This window comes from Staurois parvus, unplaced genomic scaffold (assembly GCF_062004578.1).
Source record: "Staurois parvus isolate SC_StPar_1 unplaced genomic scaffold, SC_StPar_1.0 ptg000048l, whole genome shotgun sequence".
Taxonomy (NCBI): Eukaryota; Metazoa; Chordata; class Amphibia; order Anura; family Ranidae; genus Staurois; species Staurois parvus.
The window spans coordinates 14369573-14386673 of record NW_028317844.1 but is presented as its reverse complement, the minus strand read 5'-3'; positions in this window follow the sequence as shown (position 1 = coordinate 14386673).

The window sequence follows — 17101 nt, the reverse complement described above, 5'->3', positions numbered from 1 at the left end:
AGTCAGGCAGGCCGGGTCAATAACTATCTGGCAGGTAGGTACAGGAGGAGCAGGCGGAGAGAATGGTCAGGGTCACAAGCCAGGGATCAAACAGGAGAAGTCAGCAGAGGTCAGGATCAGGCAGGGTCGGCAACAAGTCAGGCAGGAACTGGAACAGGAACAGGAATGCAGGTTACAAGATACAGGGGCCCATGGAAAAACACACACCAAGGCACAGACTGCAGGTCTGGCCATCCCTTAAATACACCACCTGCAATCAGCCCCAGGTGATGGCTAATTGCTGAAGTGAACCTCTGGTTGTTGAGAGTACCCGCTGGCCAGCCCTGGTACTGCAGCCCACAAGGCAGGTGAGTCCCACCACTATTGGCAAGTCCATTCCTGACATTACCCCCACCCTCAAGGAGCGGCCTCAGGACGCTCCAAACAGTCCTAGCTGGGAAAAATGTTCCACCGCCCGGGTCCAGTGACTGGCAGGATATCAAAGACTGGCACATTGGGCACTTTGAGCTGGGAACCGGACGGAGGCACTTCGGGCTGGGCACCGGACGGAGACACTTCGGGCTGGGCACTGGACGGAGGCACTTCGGGCTGGGCACCGGATGGAGGCACTTCGGGCTGGGCACTGGACGGAGGCAATTCGGGCTGGACACCGGACGGAGGCACTTTGGGCTGGACACCAGACGGAGGCACTTGGACACCGGAGGGAGGCACTTCGGGCTGAACACCGGAGGGAGGCACTTGGACACTGGACGGAGGCACTTGGACATCGGAAGGAGGCACGTCAGGCTGGACATCGGACGGAGGCACGTCGGGCTGGGCACCGGACGGAGGCACATCAGGCTGGACGCCGGATCACCAGGCGGAGCAGCGGGCACCAGGCCACCAGGCGGAGCAGCCAGCACCGGGCCACCAGGCAGGGCAGCAGGCACCGGGCCACCAGGCGGAGCAGCGGGCACCGGGCCCCCAGGCAGGGCGGCGGGCACCGGGCCCCCAGGCAGGGCGGCGGGCACCGAGCCCCCAGGCGGAGCGGCGGGCACCAGGCCCCCAGGCGGAGCAGCGGGCATCGGGTCATCTGGCAAGACCGCGGGCACCGAGTCATCTGGCAAGACCGCGGGCACCGAGTCAACTGGCGGAACAGCGGGCATCGAGTCGTCTGGCAAGACTGCGGGCACCGAATCGTCTGGCAAGACCGCCGGCACCGAGTCATCTGGCAAGACCGCAGGCACCGAGTCGTCTGGCAAGACTGCGGGCACCGAGTCAACTGGCGGAACAACGGGCACCGAGTCGTCTGGCAAGACTGCGGGCACCGAGTCGTCTGGCAAGACTGCGGGCACCGAGTCGTCTGGCAAGACAGTGGGCTCTGAGTCGTCTGGCATAATAGGATCATCAGGCTGGATCAGTTCATCAGGCTGGGTAAGGACATCAGGCTGGGTAGAGACATCAGGCTGGGTAGAGACATCAGGCTGGGTAGAGACATCAGGCTGAATAGAGACATCATGCTGGGTAGAGACATCATGCTGGGTAAAGACATCAGGCTGGGTAGAGACATCAGGCTGAATTGTGGGCGCCGAGGCACCAGGCTGCACCACGGAAGGCGGGTTCTCAGATTGCAGGCTGACCGGTTTGGATACTGGCAGAATGGTATTGGTTGGAAAGAATTTTCGCTTTTTCCTGGTTTTAGTTACCGGAGCACTGTAAGTAAGCGCAGGTTTGTAAACGGATGGGGCAGCTGAGGACAGAGAAGAGCTGGAGGATGGAACAGAGGAGGGAGCAGTTGCTACAGAGGACTTCTTTACAGGGTTAAAGAAAGGATAGGTGCAGCGAGTGGGAGCAGAGGACTGATATGTGGTAGTTAGCAGAGTATACTGGGCCGTCACTGGGGGTGCTGTCGGGGATGCAAGAAGAGTGCCTTGAGCGGAGGAATGACATTGAAAGCTGACTGAGGCTGGGTGCAACAAGTCTGACCATGTCTGCTGTATGGGTTGAACAAAGCTCCACTTACACAAAGCCTGTCTGGTCAAAGACTGCACTGCGTTTATACAATCTCTTAGTACCTGTTGTGAACATGCAGAATAACGCTCCAGAAAGTAATCCACATCATCCTCTAATAACCATACCAGGGACTCTACCTGGTTGGCACTAAATGGCGGCAAAAATTCATCCCTGCATTCGGGGGTACCAGATGAAACCAACTCAGCACAAACCTGAATCAATGGCTGCACCTCAGAGAATTCTGTGCCCTGATCTACTAGGCAATGAGCGATCCTTATGCACTCTAGTAGTTGATCCCTGGGATACTCCTTCAGAGTCTGAAAAGCATAGTCTTTGTCATCAAACACTAGCAGAGATAAATACACAACCTCATCAAGATCCATCCTTCCCAGCAACAATAAGCCAAGATGGCTTCCCTGTGCAGCCACTTCTGGTCAGGATGGCCTTGCTGTAATGTCAAGGATGCGGGTGTGACCAGAAGTGTGTGGACTGACACAGGGAAACGTAGGCTTCAGATATAGTAAATAATATAATTTATTGAGACTAACAATACAAATATAAACACAGTGCACCAAACCCCAAGCTAACACAAATACATACAACAAGGTGAAACAAACCCAAACCTAAACTGATATAGATACACAGGTACATACACATATAGAGCACAACATAGTCAGGCAGGCCGGGTCGATAACTATCGGGCAAGTAGGTACAGGAGGAGCAGGCGGAGAGAATGGTCAGGGTCACAAGCCAGGGATCAAACAGAAGTCAGCAGAGGTCAGGATCAGGCAGGGTCGGCAACAAGTCAGGCAGGAACTGGAACAGAAACAGGAATGCAGGTTACAAGATACAGGGGCCCATGGAAAAACACACACCAAGGCACAGACTGCAGGTCTGGCCATTCCTTAAATACACCACCTGCAATCAGCCCCAGGTGATGGCTAATTGCCGAAGTGAACCTCTGGTTGTTGAGAGTACCCGCTGGCCAGCCCTGGTACTGCAGCCCACAAGGCAGGTGAGTCCCACCACTATTGGCAAGTCCATTCCTGACAGTATCCTATCTTCTCCATGCCATGTCCTCCTCCTCCATTCCCATCTACTCTATCCCACATCCTCCTCCTCCTGCAGTCCTATCTCCTCCATCCTATGTCCTCCTCTTCCAGTCCTATCACCTCCATCCCATGTCTTCCTCCTCCTCCAGTCCCATCTCCTCCATCCCAAGTCCTCCTCCAGCCCCATCTTCTTCATCCCATATCCTCCTCCTCCAGTCCCATCTCCTTCATCTCATGTCCTCCTCCAGTCCCATCTCCTTCATCTCATGTCCTCCTCCAGTCCCATCTCCTCTATCCCATATCCTCCTCCAGTCCCATCTCTTCTATCCCATATCCTCCTCCAGTCCCATCTCCTCCATCACATGTCCTCCTCCAGTCCCATCTCCTCCATACCATATCCTCCTTCTCCAGTCCCATCTCCTCCTCCAGTCTCATCATCTCCATCACATGACCTCCACTCTCCTCCAGTCCTATCTCTTCCATCCTTTGTCTTCCCCCTGTCCCATCTCCTCCATCCCATGTCCTCCTCTTCCTCTAGTCCCTTCCCCCCCATTCCCATGTCCCCTCTTCCAGTTTCATCTCCCCCATTCCATGTCCTCCTTCTCCATCCCATGTCCTCCTCTTCCAGTCCAATCCCATGTCCTCCTCTGCCAGTCTTATCTCCCCTTATCTATATCCTCCAGTGTGCCCCCGTACATCTTCCAGAGTGCCCCTTAGTGCCTCCAGATTGCCCCCTTACATCTTCAGAGTGCCTTCTCAGTACTAAGGGGGCACTTTAGAGGATGAAATAGAGAACTCTGCAGGATCTAAAGGGACAATCTAGTGGTACTAACTTAGTACTGCCAGAGTGCCTCCTTAGATCCTTTAAAGTGCCCATCCTCCTCCAGAGTGCTCCAATTGTGCCTCCAAAGTGCCCCTTTAGCACTACTATTCTGAGGGGGCATTCTGGAGGCACAAAGGGGACACTCTGGAGGAGGATGTAAGGGGGAACATGGAGGTGGTTGTAAGGGGACACTTTGAAGGATCTAAGGAGGCACTCTGGCAGTACTAAGTTAGTAGTGGCTAATTTACACATTTTCTATTCCCTGCAATTTTACTTACACTATATTGCTAAAAGTATTGGGACACCCCTCCAAATCATGGGATTCAGGTGTTCCAATCACCTTCATGGCCACAGGTGTATATAATCAAGCACCTAGACATTCTACAAACATTTGTTAAAGAATAGGTGGCTCTCAGGAGCTCAGTGAATTCAAGCGTGCTACCGTGATAGGTTGCCACCTGTGCAATAATTCCATCTGTGAAATTTTCTTGCTACTAAATATTCCACGGTCCACTGTCAGTGGTATTGTAACAAAGTAGAAGCAACTGGGAACAACAGCAACTCAGCCACAAAGTGGCAGGCCACGTAAAATGATAGAATGGGGTCAGCGCATGCTGAAGTGTACAGTACACTGAAGTTGCCAACTGTCTGCAGATTCAGTAGCTAAAGACCTCCAAACTTCATGTGGTCTTCAGATTAGCACAACAACAGTGTGTAGAGAACTTCATGGAATGGGTTTCCCTGGCCGAGCAGCTGCATCCAAGCCTTACATCACCAAGAGCAATGCCCTTCCTGTTCCAACCTGACTGTGCACCAGTGCACAAAGCAAGGTCCATAAAGACATGGATGAGCTAGTTTGGGGTGGAGGAACTTGACTGGCATGCACAGAGTCCTGACCTCAACCCAATAGAACACTGTTGGGATGAATTAGAGCAGAGACTGCGAACCAAGCCTTCTCGCCCGACATCAGTGCCTGACCTCACAAATGCACTTCTGGAAGAATGGTCAAACATTCCCATAGACACACACCTAACCCTTGTGAACTGCCTTCCCAGAAGAGTTGAAGCTGTTATAGCTGCAAAGGGTGGGACAACTCAATATGGAACCCTACAGACTAAGACTGGGATGCCATTAAAGTTCATGTGCGTGTAAAGGCAGGCGTCCCAATGCTTTTGGCAATATAGTGTATGTCCTTATGGCAGGTATACCCGTCATACTGTATTTTGATTTAAGGCCCACAGGAAATAGGAGGCATCATAAAAATGCATACTAAGTTCTTAAAAGTGTAACTCCCAAACAAACCATTTATGCACATGCAATCACAACACATTCTTATATTACTAATTTTTCCTCCCTTCCCCTAGCTTTTTCACTTGTTGGTTATGCCAGTTTTTCCAAAGGCACACCATATTTGTGAAGGGCTGTCAATGCAAAAAGACTGCTGCTGCACATACTAAACATCCTCACCATCCAAGCCGCCCGAGCCCTAAGACCAGTCACCACATCCTCCTCTGCTAAGGCCAGTCCGTCTGCCTCTGCCATCTGTCGTGTTGGGGGCATACGTGAGATTAGCTGTATCCAATCACAAATCACTAGTATTCATGGCTGTTATCAATGTAACCCATTCAAGACAGTTCAAAACATTGCTGTTATCATCATTGTAACAGAAATTAAAGTGTAAAAAAAGAAAACATTTTAAAAAAAGTTTAAAAAATTGTAAATAAAAATTATTTTTTTTCATAATGTCACCAGTCAGTGTCCCTGATCACTGCCACACCAGTTATATGATGATGTACTGCACTGGTGAGAGTTTGTGAAAAAAAAGGAAAAAAAAAGAATTTTATTATATTCCAATATTAAATGATGTTTAAGGTTTACTGCAACATAACGCTTCTTTATTTCATACCTTTGTGGATGTTGTGGCTATAAAAATCATTTAAACAGTGCTTTGTACTGATGATCCATCCTGAGTTGATGGGAGAAGTGTTTACCACATGGAGATCTGTGCTGATGATCCATACTGGATGGATGGTCCTTTGAGCAGGTTGACGAAGTGGTACCTTTTTCTTGAGCGCATTTAGATCTCCAGTATTGAGATTTAATTTATTTTTTACGCTAATAATCATGACCTAAATTAAGTGCTTGAAATCATTTCTTAAGAACAGCATTGAACTGAAACTTAGTCAAGGGGGAACCATCTAAATAGATAAAAAGTAAATCATAATGGTCAGGTCTGATAGAAATATACTGGCGCAAAAACATTACTGGACAAATAGGGGAACCAGGACAGAAACCCAAATGAATCCAAGAACCCACACCCAATTGATCAGTTTTACTCTTTTGAACAAAAATCCAAAGTGTTTAACCACGAAAAATGATTTGATTAAACTTAATGCCAGATAAACAGTGTTTGCTGGCTGAGACAACCTCCAGTATTCGCAAAGCTGCAAAAAAGGCTCATGAAAATATTGCATTAAAAAGTATCATTTCATAGGAGGAACATACTGATCTGGAAATACTTCATAAATGAGAAAAAATATTCATGCTAATGGATTTTCTAGTGCTAAAGCAAAATGCCCATTTTTATAGACTTTCAAGGCCTGTTTACACAGAAAAGAAGGAATAACTAGCTGGCATTTCTTGAAGTTTTACAAAACGGAAACACCTGATAAAAGTTTGTTCATTTTAGACCAGTAATAATGATGAGTCATCAAGCATGCAAGAAAAAGTAAAACCACTTTTTCAGAATAGGAAGACATACTTAACTGACGTGTAGCCAAAAATTGCAATCATAATAACCACGCTGCTTTATATTCTGCCCATGTAGTGGAGGCCAGGGAATTGTTAATGCTATCTGCTACTATATGAGGTCCCATAAAAAAGGTGGACATGGCTTTCCCACAGCATCCGCTTCTTGCATAATGGAAAGAAATCGCTCCATCTGCGAATGAGAGAGGGCATCTGCCAATTTATTCTCAAACCTGGAACATATTTTGCCTTGATCCAAATATTATGTTTAAGACACTGAAAAACCATATATCTGATAAATATAATAACAGGTGGTGATCAAGAAGTCAAACAGTTTATGGCAAATAACACTACCTTATTATCTGTAAAAAATAAGATTCTTTTATTTGCAAAAAAATCATCCTATATTTCAAGGAAAACAATTACAGGAAACAATTCTAATAAAATGTTCTTACAAAGCCCTCTGTTAACCCATGAAAGATGCCACGGAGCTGAACACCAATGGGGACCCCATACAGCAGTGAAACCAATGGATCCAGCAGACTCAGTAAAAAGATTAAAATCTTTATTCAAGATAAGTTCAGATTGCCATATTGTCTTACCATTAAAATGATCCAGGAACTTGAAGTCAAACTAGTAATGTTCTCCTTCATATCACTTGTAATTCTAACATTAGAACCTGGATTTTTAAGACCTGCTGTAGATAAATATAATCTTCTACAAAAAAATCTTCCAATAGGCCATACCCTGGTTGCAAATGCTAAAAGAACTAGCAACGGCTGTTGTTCCTTCAGAGTGACTTTTTTCTTGTGACTTATAAATAGTAACAAATTGGTCATTTTTCCCAACTTTTCCCTTGGAAGCCTAAATTTCATATGACCTGTATCAATAGTAATTCCCAGGAATTCAATGCATGTAGTAGGCAAAACTGTCTTTTCGAGAGCTAAAGGGATGTCAAATTCCTTACATACAGAGGAAAAGAACATAAGAGACCTGCAGAGACCATGAATAAAAGATCGTCAAGGTAGTGCATCAAAAATGAAAAACCTGATCTTTGACTCACTACCCATTCCATGAAAGTCTCAAACGCCTCAAAAAAACATGATAGGGAACATCCCTTTGGTAAGCATTTGTCATAGTAAAATTTACCTTTAAAATGAAAACCAAGGGAATTAAAACAGCTAGGACAAATGGGTAACAATCATAATTCTGATTTGACATCAGCTTTTGCTAATAATGCATTAGCTCCTAACAGACAAATTTTTTCCAGGGCCGTATCAAATAGTGTACAGGAAATAGTGGATAGGCCATCATCAATTTGATCATTTAAATCCAAAAAGAAATGATAAATGATGTATTAAGCGGTAATAATTAGGTTCCTTCTTTGGTATAGTGCCCAGTGGAGAAATCCTGAAGTTAAGAAATGGATGTGATTTAAAAAGTCAAGCTACTCTACCTAAACCATCTGAAAAACCATTCATGAGAAGCTACTCTACCTAAATCATCCGAAAAACCATTAATGAGAAGTGCTGAATTCTTTTGCTTTGAATAGGCTGCTAACCATGGAAACATTTTTTTGTAAATTCACCAGTGATGTTGTTTTGCACCAGTGATGAGCAGGTTCTTTGGATTAAAGTTTAACGGCTGATAACCTATGAAAACACTTGCTTACCGGATGAGATCCGGCACAGAAAGTGCATTCATGTCTATATTTACAGGAATTGGACCACCTGCACTGGCTATTATTAAAGGCAAAACATACTCAATACCTTTTTATGAACAGCTGGTACATTGGGGCTGTTTAGATCACTGGGTTGTCTGGTAAAAAATGACTTTGGAGGTACAAACAGATTAAGACATAGGCCGATCTCCTTCATCCCCCAAAGAACCGAAGGATGAGCTGCCATCTTTTGTCGGAAGGCTTCATCATACGAGAACCATTTGTGTAAGCTTCTAAAATGATATACCCATATTGAAAAAGTCCTAGATTTTTCTCTTGAAATCTCTTCGCATAAATAAAAAAAACCTGCAACCAATTTGAAAAAGACTTTGCCACAGGTCTACGTCTACCAGCTTTAACTTTGTAATTTTTTTTATCAGTTTTCGAGAGGAACTCTTTAAATGGAGGTAAATCAATAAATTCACTCCGCCAAATTTTACCTTTGATACTGGCAGGTAAATGAAAACCTTGTGGTGATAATATGCACAGCCTTGCCTCTTTAAAACAAATTTCTGGAACCCCAGAAGCACCTTTTCCAATCGAAAAAATAGATAGGGGAACAGGCATGGGGGTGACCAACCGAACAAGAGAAGACCAGGTTACAGTAGCAGTCTCTGCAGAATGAAGTATTGATTAAAGATATATTCTGCATATCAGACATTAGTTTAGTTACAGAGGCAGAGAGATCAGTAAGAACTGAGAAAACTCACCAGATAAACATGACGGTCCTAAGTTAGATTCTGCATGCTAAGAGTTGAAACCTATAACAGGGATGCTGCTGTGCTGCTCTGCTCTTGCTACCGCACTACCGCTGTGTGATGGGCCTGACAATGTTGACATCCACACTGGAGATGTTGATGGTATTGCTCATTGCAAATGGAGGCCGGGAGCCAATCAATGTTCCCTTCTGTTTATATCTCTGCCTCTCGCTAGATGAAGCTGTCGTTCTGTCGCTCTCTGGCCTCCACCTCCTAGGAGAGGTCAGCCCGGGACAGGCTACCGCAGCCACTGCAGGTGGGGAAATGTCTCCTCTTTGTTGCGGTCTCTGCCTCCTCTTCGCCACCCTCCCCTCTCCTCCAGCTCCTCCTGCAGGAAAATACTTCACTGCTGCGACCTGGATCTTCCTCTGCTGAGTTCACTGTGGCTTCAGGGATGTCAACATCTGCCGGCAACTCTTCCCAGAATACCACCAACAATCCCACATCATCTTCGGCAAGGCCAGCGAACTCTTGATCCAACATTAAGGAGAAGCACTTCTGGATCCAGGCATCCTCTTTCTCTGCTTCTGCCCGCTCCAGAAGCTGCCACAAAATGGTGCATGTCTGCAACAAGATGGTGGAACGGGCCCCTAAGGGTCCAATTAAGGCTGTACTGCAGCCATTCTGTTGCCTAAAAAAACAAGCTTTGCTCATTTATAAAGCAAAGTTATGAGCTTTTCAAATGTGCATTTTACTCCACAGTCTCTTGAAAAGCTTGAAGAATAGCCAGGAACACACCACAATAGTACAGAGAGTGTAATGTGACATCGGCTCTACATTATTAATGAGCCCCTTAGAAACTCCTAGAAGAGTAAAACTTTGCTTTCTACTTTCTTCAGCACATTTTTTCTGCTTGTGCATTTAGCACTTTATGACCCTTCACATTTTCGCTTTGTGGCCCATTGAGAGTCACACTTATGGGATTAGCAAGTATAACTTAAAGCGGATCTCCATCCTCTCCCCACCTTTTTTTTAACCCCTGATTACCTGATCCTGTACATTTAATGTACTGAACTGCCCAGCAGGTCCAGCATTGTCCTGTTGGGATCTGCTTAGGATTATACCTCCTGGGATATGTAATTTACATAACACAGGAGACACAGTGAGCAAAGTGCACATCATTCATCTAGGCGAATGACGTGCATGGGGTGCAGGCCATAAAATTTTCAGTAATAAAAAAGTAAAAACAAAAGAAAAAAAGAAAAATATACCCGATTTTCACTGTGGGGAAGAGGCAACATCCTGTTGAGGGTCCAACATCTTGTTGTACATCTTCTGAAAATACAGTACACTTTGATCATATAACATTGTTAATATAATTAAAAAAAGATAATGCAAATGGTGAGTCAAGAACCCAGAACCTTCATAGTTATAGAATAAACTGAAGTGAAAATTAACCTTGAAGAAATGTAGCATGGTTATATACTATCTTACTGTACTTGACTCTTGTTTGTAACTCCTAGAGAGGTCATTCACTCCTTGACTCCCTGGATATACAAAAACATCTTAGCAATTATGATAATGCTTATAATGGCTAATTCTTCAGTGGAAAAATTGTTACGCACACACGTCATTCCTTTTTTCTTATGCTGCATGGACAAAAAAGGCAAAATAATTGGAACGATAAAAATATGAGCAAAGCTCTGAGACTCTTGAGAGAAAAAGTGAAAAGGAGCTTCATTTGACAGCATTGCACTGAAATGTTTTATTGTAAATATAAATGGTGGAATGCTGCAGGATGAAAAATCATAACAATGGATCAATTGATTCAGTTCTGTGAAAAGGTTAAGGGATAATTTAGTTGTCAGAAAACACTTATTGAAGACGGTGGCCTGTAAGACATGTTTATAGAAATGAAATACAGTGCCACGTCAAAATTGGTTTTATTATTATCATCTACAACCAACCAAAAATCAGGTTCATTATTATCATCTACAACAATGAAATCATTTGTCAGAAAGTGTATATGTGAAAAATGAAGAATACAAATAATGAAGGCTGATGCTGTTTAGTAGTACTTTTCCCCTATACATTTATTTTCAAAGTATTTCTATTTGTTCTGAGATTATATATATATATCTTAATAACTGTATATGTGACAAAACACATGAATGCAAGTTTGTTATTTGGTACAATAGTTCACATAAAAATTATAGAGAAATGGGATGTTTTTATGACATTAATATAAGTGAATAGCTGTGTAATATCTATCTATCTCTTATGTAAAAATAAAGTCTCCATCATAGAACGAATGCAGGCCATAGACGGGTCGTTCATCGGCCGAATTTTCGTCCGCACGAAAAATCGGCCGATATTCATGCCGTTAGTGGGGCCAGCCCGTCGGCCGTTTTTTAGAGGATCTTCTAATTTTTATCGGTCATGCTGGAAAATCCACAAAAAATGGCCGTTTTTCATGGACATTGGTGGCAGCATCGGCAATGGCACTGACCAATTTTTCGTTTATCAGCCGACAATTCAGCCGATAAACGGCACGTCTATGGCCTGCATTAGTCAAGCATGCATAAAGCCTACATTTGGCTATGGTTTGAACAATCAAAATTATAATTTTTTTACAGCTTTGTTGTTTCTCTATGGTGTCTGTTCACATCAGTGCAACCTGGTGCAGTGCAATTTTTGAAAGGGTGCAGGTACTTCTTTTGATGCATTTATGGCTCCATGGCCTTTAATAAGAACACATGAAAAATGTATATACAGGCATTTTAGGTGCATTTATAGCAAGATTTTGTGTTTTAAAACAAGTCTCTGGCTTAAAAAAATGCACGAAGAATGAAAATGTATCAACAATGCACTACAAAAACACACTGAAAATACACACAATTATGCAACAGCACCAGTGTGAACCTAGGTTTAAAGTTACAGCTTTATACTGTATATAAAATCCAAGTCAAGGAGAGTAGCACCTGTAGGTGTAGTGGTGCTTCCTAGTTGCCCTCATGCATGTTTTTTTCTGAAACTGGCACAGCACAATAACAAGTGAGTGTATTAGATTATGCTTTTAATATGTTAATGATATAAAGGAATATAGATTCTCTTTTTCTGTATCTGTCCCTCTCTCCCCCCTGTGATAATGTGGGAATCTGAGTATCCATGGGGAGATACAGGGGAACATCCTTGTCCTTGCACTGTTTAAGGGATTTGTGAGACCTGCTGTTGAATTTGGAGCACCCATTAAGGAGGAACAAGAGCGCATTCTGACCTTCTCATTTGTACAAGAGGTCAATGATATCTGGTGAGTGCTGGTGGAGTTGGGGTCACCCATTGGTCACACTTAAGTCACGAATGTAAGGTGTGGCACAATATACATTTGTTTGGAGTGAAGTTCTGCAGAAGATTACACTTACTCTGTATTTGGAAGACTTAAAGTGGTTTGTAAAGGCTCAAGGTTTTTTACCTTTATGCATTGTATAATATGCACACCTGCCTGTGCTCTGGTACGTTTGGACCTAGTCTTGCTCATTTAAAATCTCCTGCTTCTGACCAATCATATTATCTTTGGTGCCTTAATATAGCACCCTCCTAAATAGGTGCTAGGTGTAGATTGATTCAGTTCTGACTCTGTGTATCCAGTGGAGCTGCATTTTTGTTATGTAAATTTAGCTTGTCTCACTGTAGGGAGTGTGGCTGAAATTCCACTGTAGTCAGGTCAGCTTCATGTGATTGTTTATGGTTTACTCTGTGTCACAGGTTTCAAACTTAATTGCTCTCACTCTGTATCTCCAAAGCCACCTACATAGTTCTGGAGGTGTGGAGTAATGTAAATGGTCACATGAATATTTATACAGTCCCATCCAATCTTAGTGGGCGGCTGCTGGGAAATGGGTAGAAATAGTCTGAGATCTAGTGTCTTCTTGTCTTGGAAAAGATTATTCCAGTCTAGAGGGCCTGCTGCATGCTTTCTGTTTTGTGAGGCCTCAGCTGGGCTAGCTGAGAGGCCAAGTAGCTGACTGAGGGACTGTCTCTTGATCTGGGATCACAGGTAAAGGTGTCTGGAGGACAATGGAAGTAGGCATCTATTTGCCTGAAGACATTTGTGAGTACAGACCCTGTGAGAGATCCTATAAGCTGTGAACTGCTGCTGGTGCTGGAAAGCCATCTGAGAGTACAGGAAGGGCAGATACCGGCTGGCAACCTGAAGACATTAGTCCATATTGTTCTGTGTTAATGAGACTCTGCTCAAGTTGCTTAAAGAAAGAAGTTTGTGCCTTTGAATGCTTCAACTAAGCTAAGTCCATTACTGGCCCTTCTAAGGACTGTGCTTAAAGTGCTGCGGAAGAAAATTAGTGTTCTCATCATGTATGTAGTTCTTTTTGGTGCATACCACTAATCCCCAATACTTATCTAAGTTACCACTAAAATAAAAAAACAGCAAAAAGAACACCCCTGGAATGTTTACTGTGCCAAAGAGTGTGCTTGTATGTCTGACTGTGGGGAAAACTATGGGAAAATACCTCAGGGACCTATCTGATTGCTGGCTCTTGGGGGGTACATCATATTAATTAATTAGTAAAACCCCCGCCTGAACACTTTGAGGATGATCTACTAAAGGCAAATGGACTGTTTGAGATTCTGGTGAGTTGTAAGTCAATTCAGTCCAATAATTCTGTGCATTCAGACAATATAGCTTTATGTTATAAATATTTAAGCGTTTTACCATTTTCTATTTTCTTTTCTCATGTTACCTTTTCACTTCACAAACTGATGCCTGCCATTTCTTGAAAGGCTGAAGAAGTGAGTCTCCTTTCATTATCTCTGCCAGAGAAATCTCAATGTTGTAAAAAATGAAAAACACCTTCTGCATCCCTTTATCTATGTACAGCCTCTGAAAGCCAATTACACAGAACAACTCAGTCTGCCATATTGCAACCAGTGGTGTAGCATAGGTTGCCAGCACATGGGGTAAACCACACTCCACCCCTAAACCTGTGGACTGTTAGCAATCCCTGAGTGCCTTCCAGCAGCATACATCAAGAGCCTGTAGGCTCCCCCCTTCCATGTCCTCCTGCTCATCTTCCAAACTGCTCTGTCTGCTCAGCCACGTATCACCTGTCTTCACCCTGTACAAAGTACCCACTGGTACACAGGTTCTAGCTATGCTCTGTGAAGTGGAACAAGCCTGCCATGCCACCATTTTATGGCACTGTCATTACCCTGCTTTCTGCATCTGTTCAAAGATATCCACACCCTTGGAGAGGTTCCTCTGCTAGCCTATGACTGCAGTGATGCCCCTGTGTACCAGTGTGCCAACACACAATACCTTGGTGAGATGCCAAACAGAGATCTCCTTCACATTGTACATGTAGCCTTCAATGCAGGGAGCTATCCACTCTGCCACTGGTGCTGAACTGTGATCCACCTTCCACTGTGTGGCTTTGTTCTTTTGAAATTTTGCATCTCCAGGAAGTTTGCACCCAGGGCAATTGCCCCTATGGCACTGCCCACGCTGAAATGAAAAGGTAAATGTTATTTTTCTTATTTAGGAATTTTAAAGCCCAATTAAACCTTCTAAGGCAGCCATTCTCAACCAGGGTTCAGTGGAACCCTAGGGTTCCTTTAGAGGTTGCTAGAGGTTTCTTGAGCTCCCATTTGATGGTGTCTGCGTAGTTCTGGGGCCAGTGACACTTGGTAACATCAGAGGCATGACACCAATGATCTTTTTTGCTGTCTGTCTGTGTGGTATTCTGACTACAATGTAAGGAGGGATTCTTCCCACTGAACCCTGGTAAATTAATATTGGCAGCGGTTCCCAGAGACCTGAAAATTATTTTGAGGGTTCCTCTGGAGTAAAAAGATTGAGAGACTGTTCTAAGCTGTCACTGTAATGCTGGCTCCATACACAGTAATAATTGGAGCTAGCTTTTTTCTTGTTCGGTAGTTTTTATTCAGTTTTCATAAAGAACAGTATACAAAGGTCACATCCGATAATTGAGTGAAAGTGGTATCAAAGCATGTATAAGTTATGGACCACAGGTTTCAACAATATGAATATGAATCAGATCACTAATATGCCTTGTATGTGCGTGTTGCCATATCGCAGAGAGATTCTGAAGTACAGTAGAGAAGAGAAAGGGAGAATGGAAAGACATGAAAATAATATGGACAAGGGAAAAGGGGGGAGGAAGGGGAGGTGATCCCTAGCAAAGTAGGGGACAATGCGAAGGGGGAGGAAAAGGGGATGGGGCTTGGTTTTTCTTTGTTTGTTTTTTTATCACTACTACTATATTTGATGTGGCAAGGGTTGAAATACCATTTGGTATCCATGCACTAGAGATCCTGACCACTGCTCAACACAGAGTGCATAAGTCCAGATCAGCAGAACTATTGATTGGAGCACTGGGCATGTGATAGAGCTGGAGGCTCTGGCTGTTGTACCCTGTATTGAACAACAGTTTTCCTGTCAAGAATACTGTTAGGACAAGGTACTTTAAAGTACACATCCATCCCAATTTATTATTAGCTATTAGTGTGAGGTGCACATGGAAATCCTTTGCACAGAGCAAACAAAACTGAGCAAACATACCTCCCCACACACACACACACACACACCTGATTGTTATTTTTCCATTCCTCCTGACACAAAACTCTCTAGGAAGGGTTTAAGCATACTGCTTCATTTTGACCTGAGGGTTGTATGGTCTTTACAAGGTGGATCCATTTTAGTTCCCTTTGTAAAAGCTTTTTATTCCAATCCCCCTCTTTTATTTGGGTGAATTCGATCAAGAGTAAAAAAAAAAAAAATCATACTCCCATAGCACTGGCATAATAATTCAGCAACAGTATGGGGTGGAGGGTAAAGGATGGAAGACTTCAACTAAGAGAGCAGCCACCAGCACAAGGGACACTTCTCACTGAATATAAATACAGTATGATCAAAAGTTTGTGGACACCTGACCATCACACCTACAATATATGAGTTTGTTACATATGGTATTCAAATATCATGAGCATTAATACTCAACTGAACAACACTTTGGGTCTATAACAGGTTCCACTGAAAAAATGTGTCTGTGGGAACTTGGCCCATTTAGTAAAAAGAGCATTTGTGAGGTCTAGTACTTATGTTGAATGAGAAGGTCTGGCGCGCAATAGGCATTTGAGTATATCCCAATGATTTTCAATAGGGTTGAGGTCAAGGTCCTGTGAAGGCAACTCAAGTTTCTCCACACCAGGCTCATCAAACCATATCATTTTGTACATGACTTTTGGGCACAGTCACGTTCTAAAACTGTCATTACAAGGTTGTAAGGACACAGTTGTTTAATATTTCTTTGTATGCTGTAGCATTACGAAGAACCTTCAATGGAAACATAATTTTTGCCAGATAGTATGCGAGAATATTAGGTGTCCACAAACTTTTGATCATATAATGTATATGTACTGTCACTTGTGCTGATTTAAAAAAACAAAACAAAACAAAAAAAAAAAACTAAAATTAGGTTTAAAAATTGCATTAATTCCAGGTTGATATCAAGGTATGCTTACAAGAAACCTTAGAGGTTGGCATACTTCTGAAAATCCACGTTTCTCTGATAATACATTTCTGTAAAGGTACTGAAATGGTCGTCTTAGTTACCAAAGACTTCAGTACCTATTCAAAGGATTCCTCCTTTTCCCATCCTCCATCCACACACTTCACATGACAGTTGTGACCTAGCAATGGCCTTTACAGGTTTATAACTGGTGCTGCTCTTGTTATTGCAGGTGGAGAATAGAACTGTTCATCCTCAGAGGAATAAGGACAGGACTCATACAAATAAGTTGTATAAGAGTTGGCAAATAACTATGTTAATATAGCAGACTGCTGTTGGTACAAGATCCCTGCAGGTTAGGACTTAGCAAAAATGCTAGAAATACAGGTTCCAGCTGTTATTAGTTGTACATAGCTAGTATTCATAATACTTTTATTTATCAAATAATTGTTTCAACAATCTTGTATTTACATCTCATACAATGGTTTATTTATACAGAATTCCACTTTTCTCAATGTTTC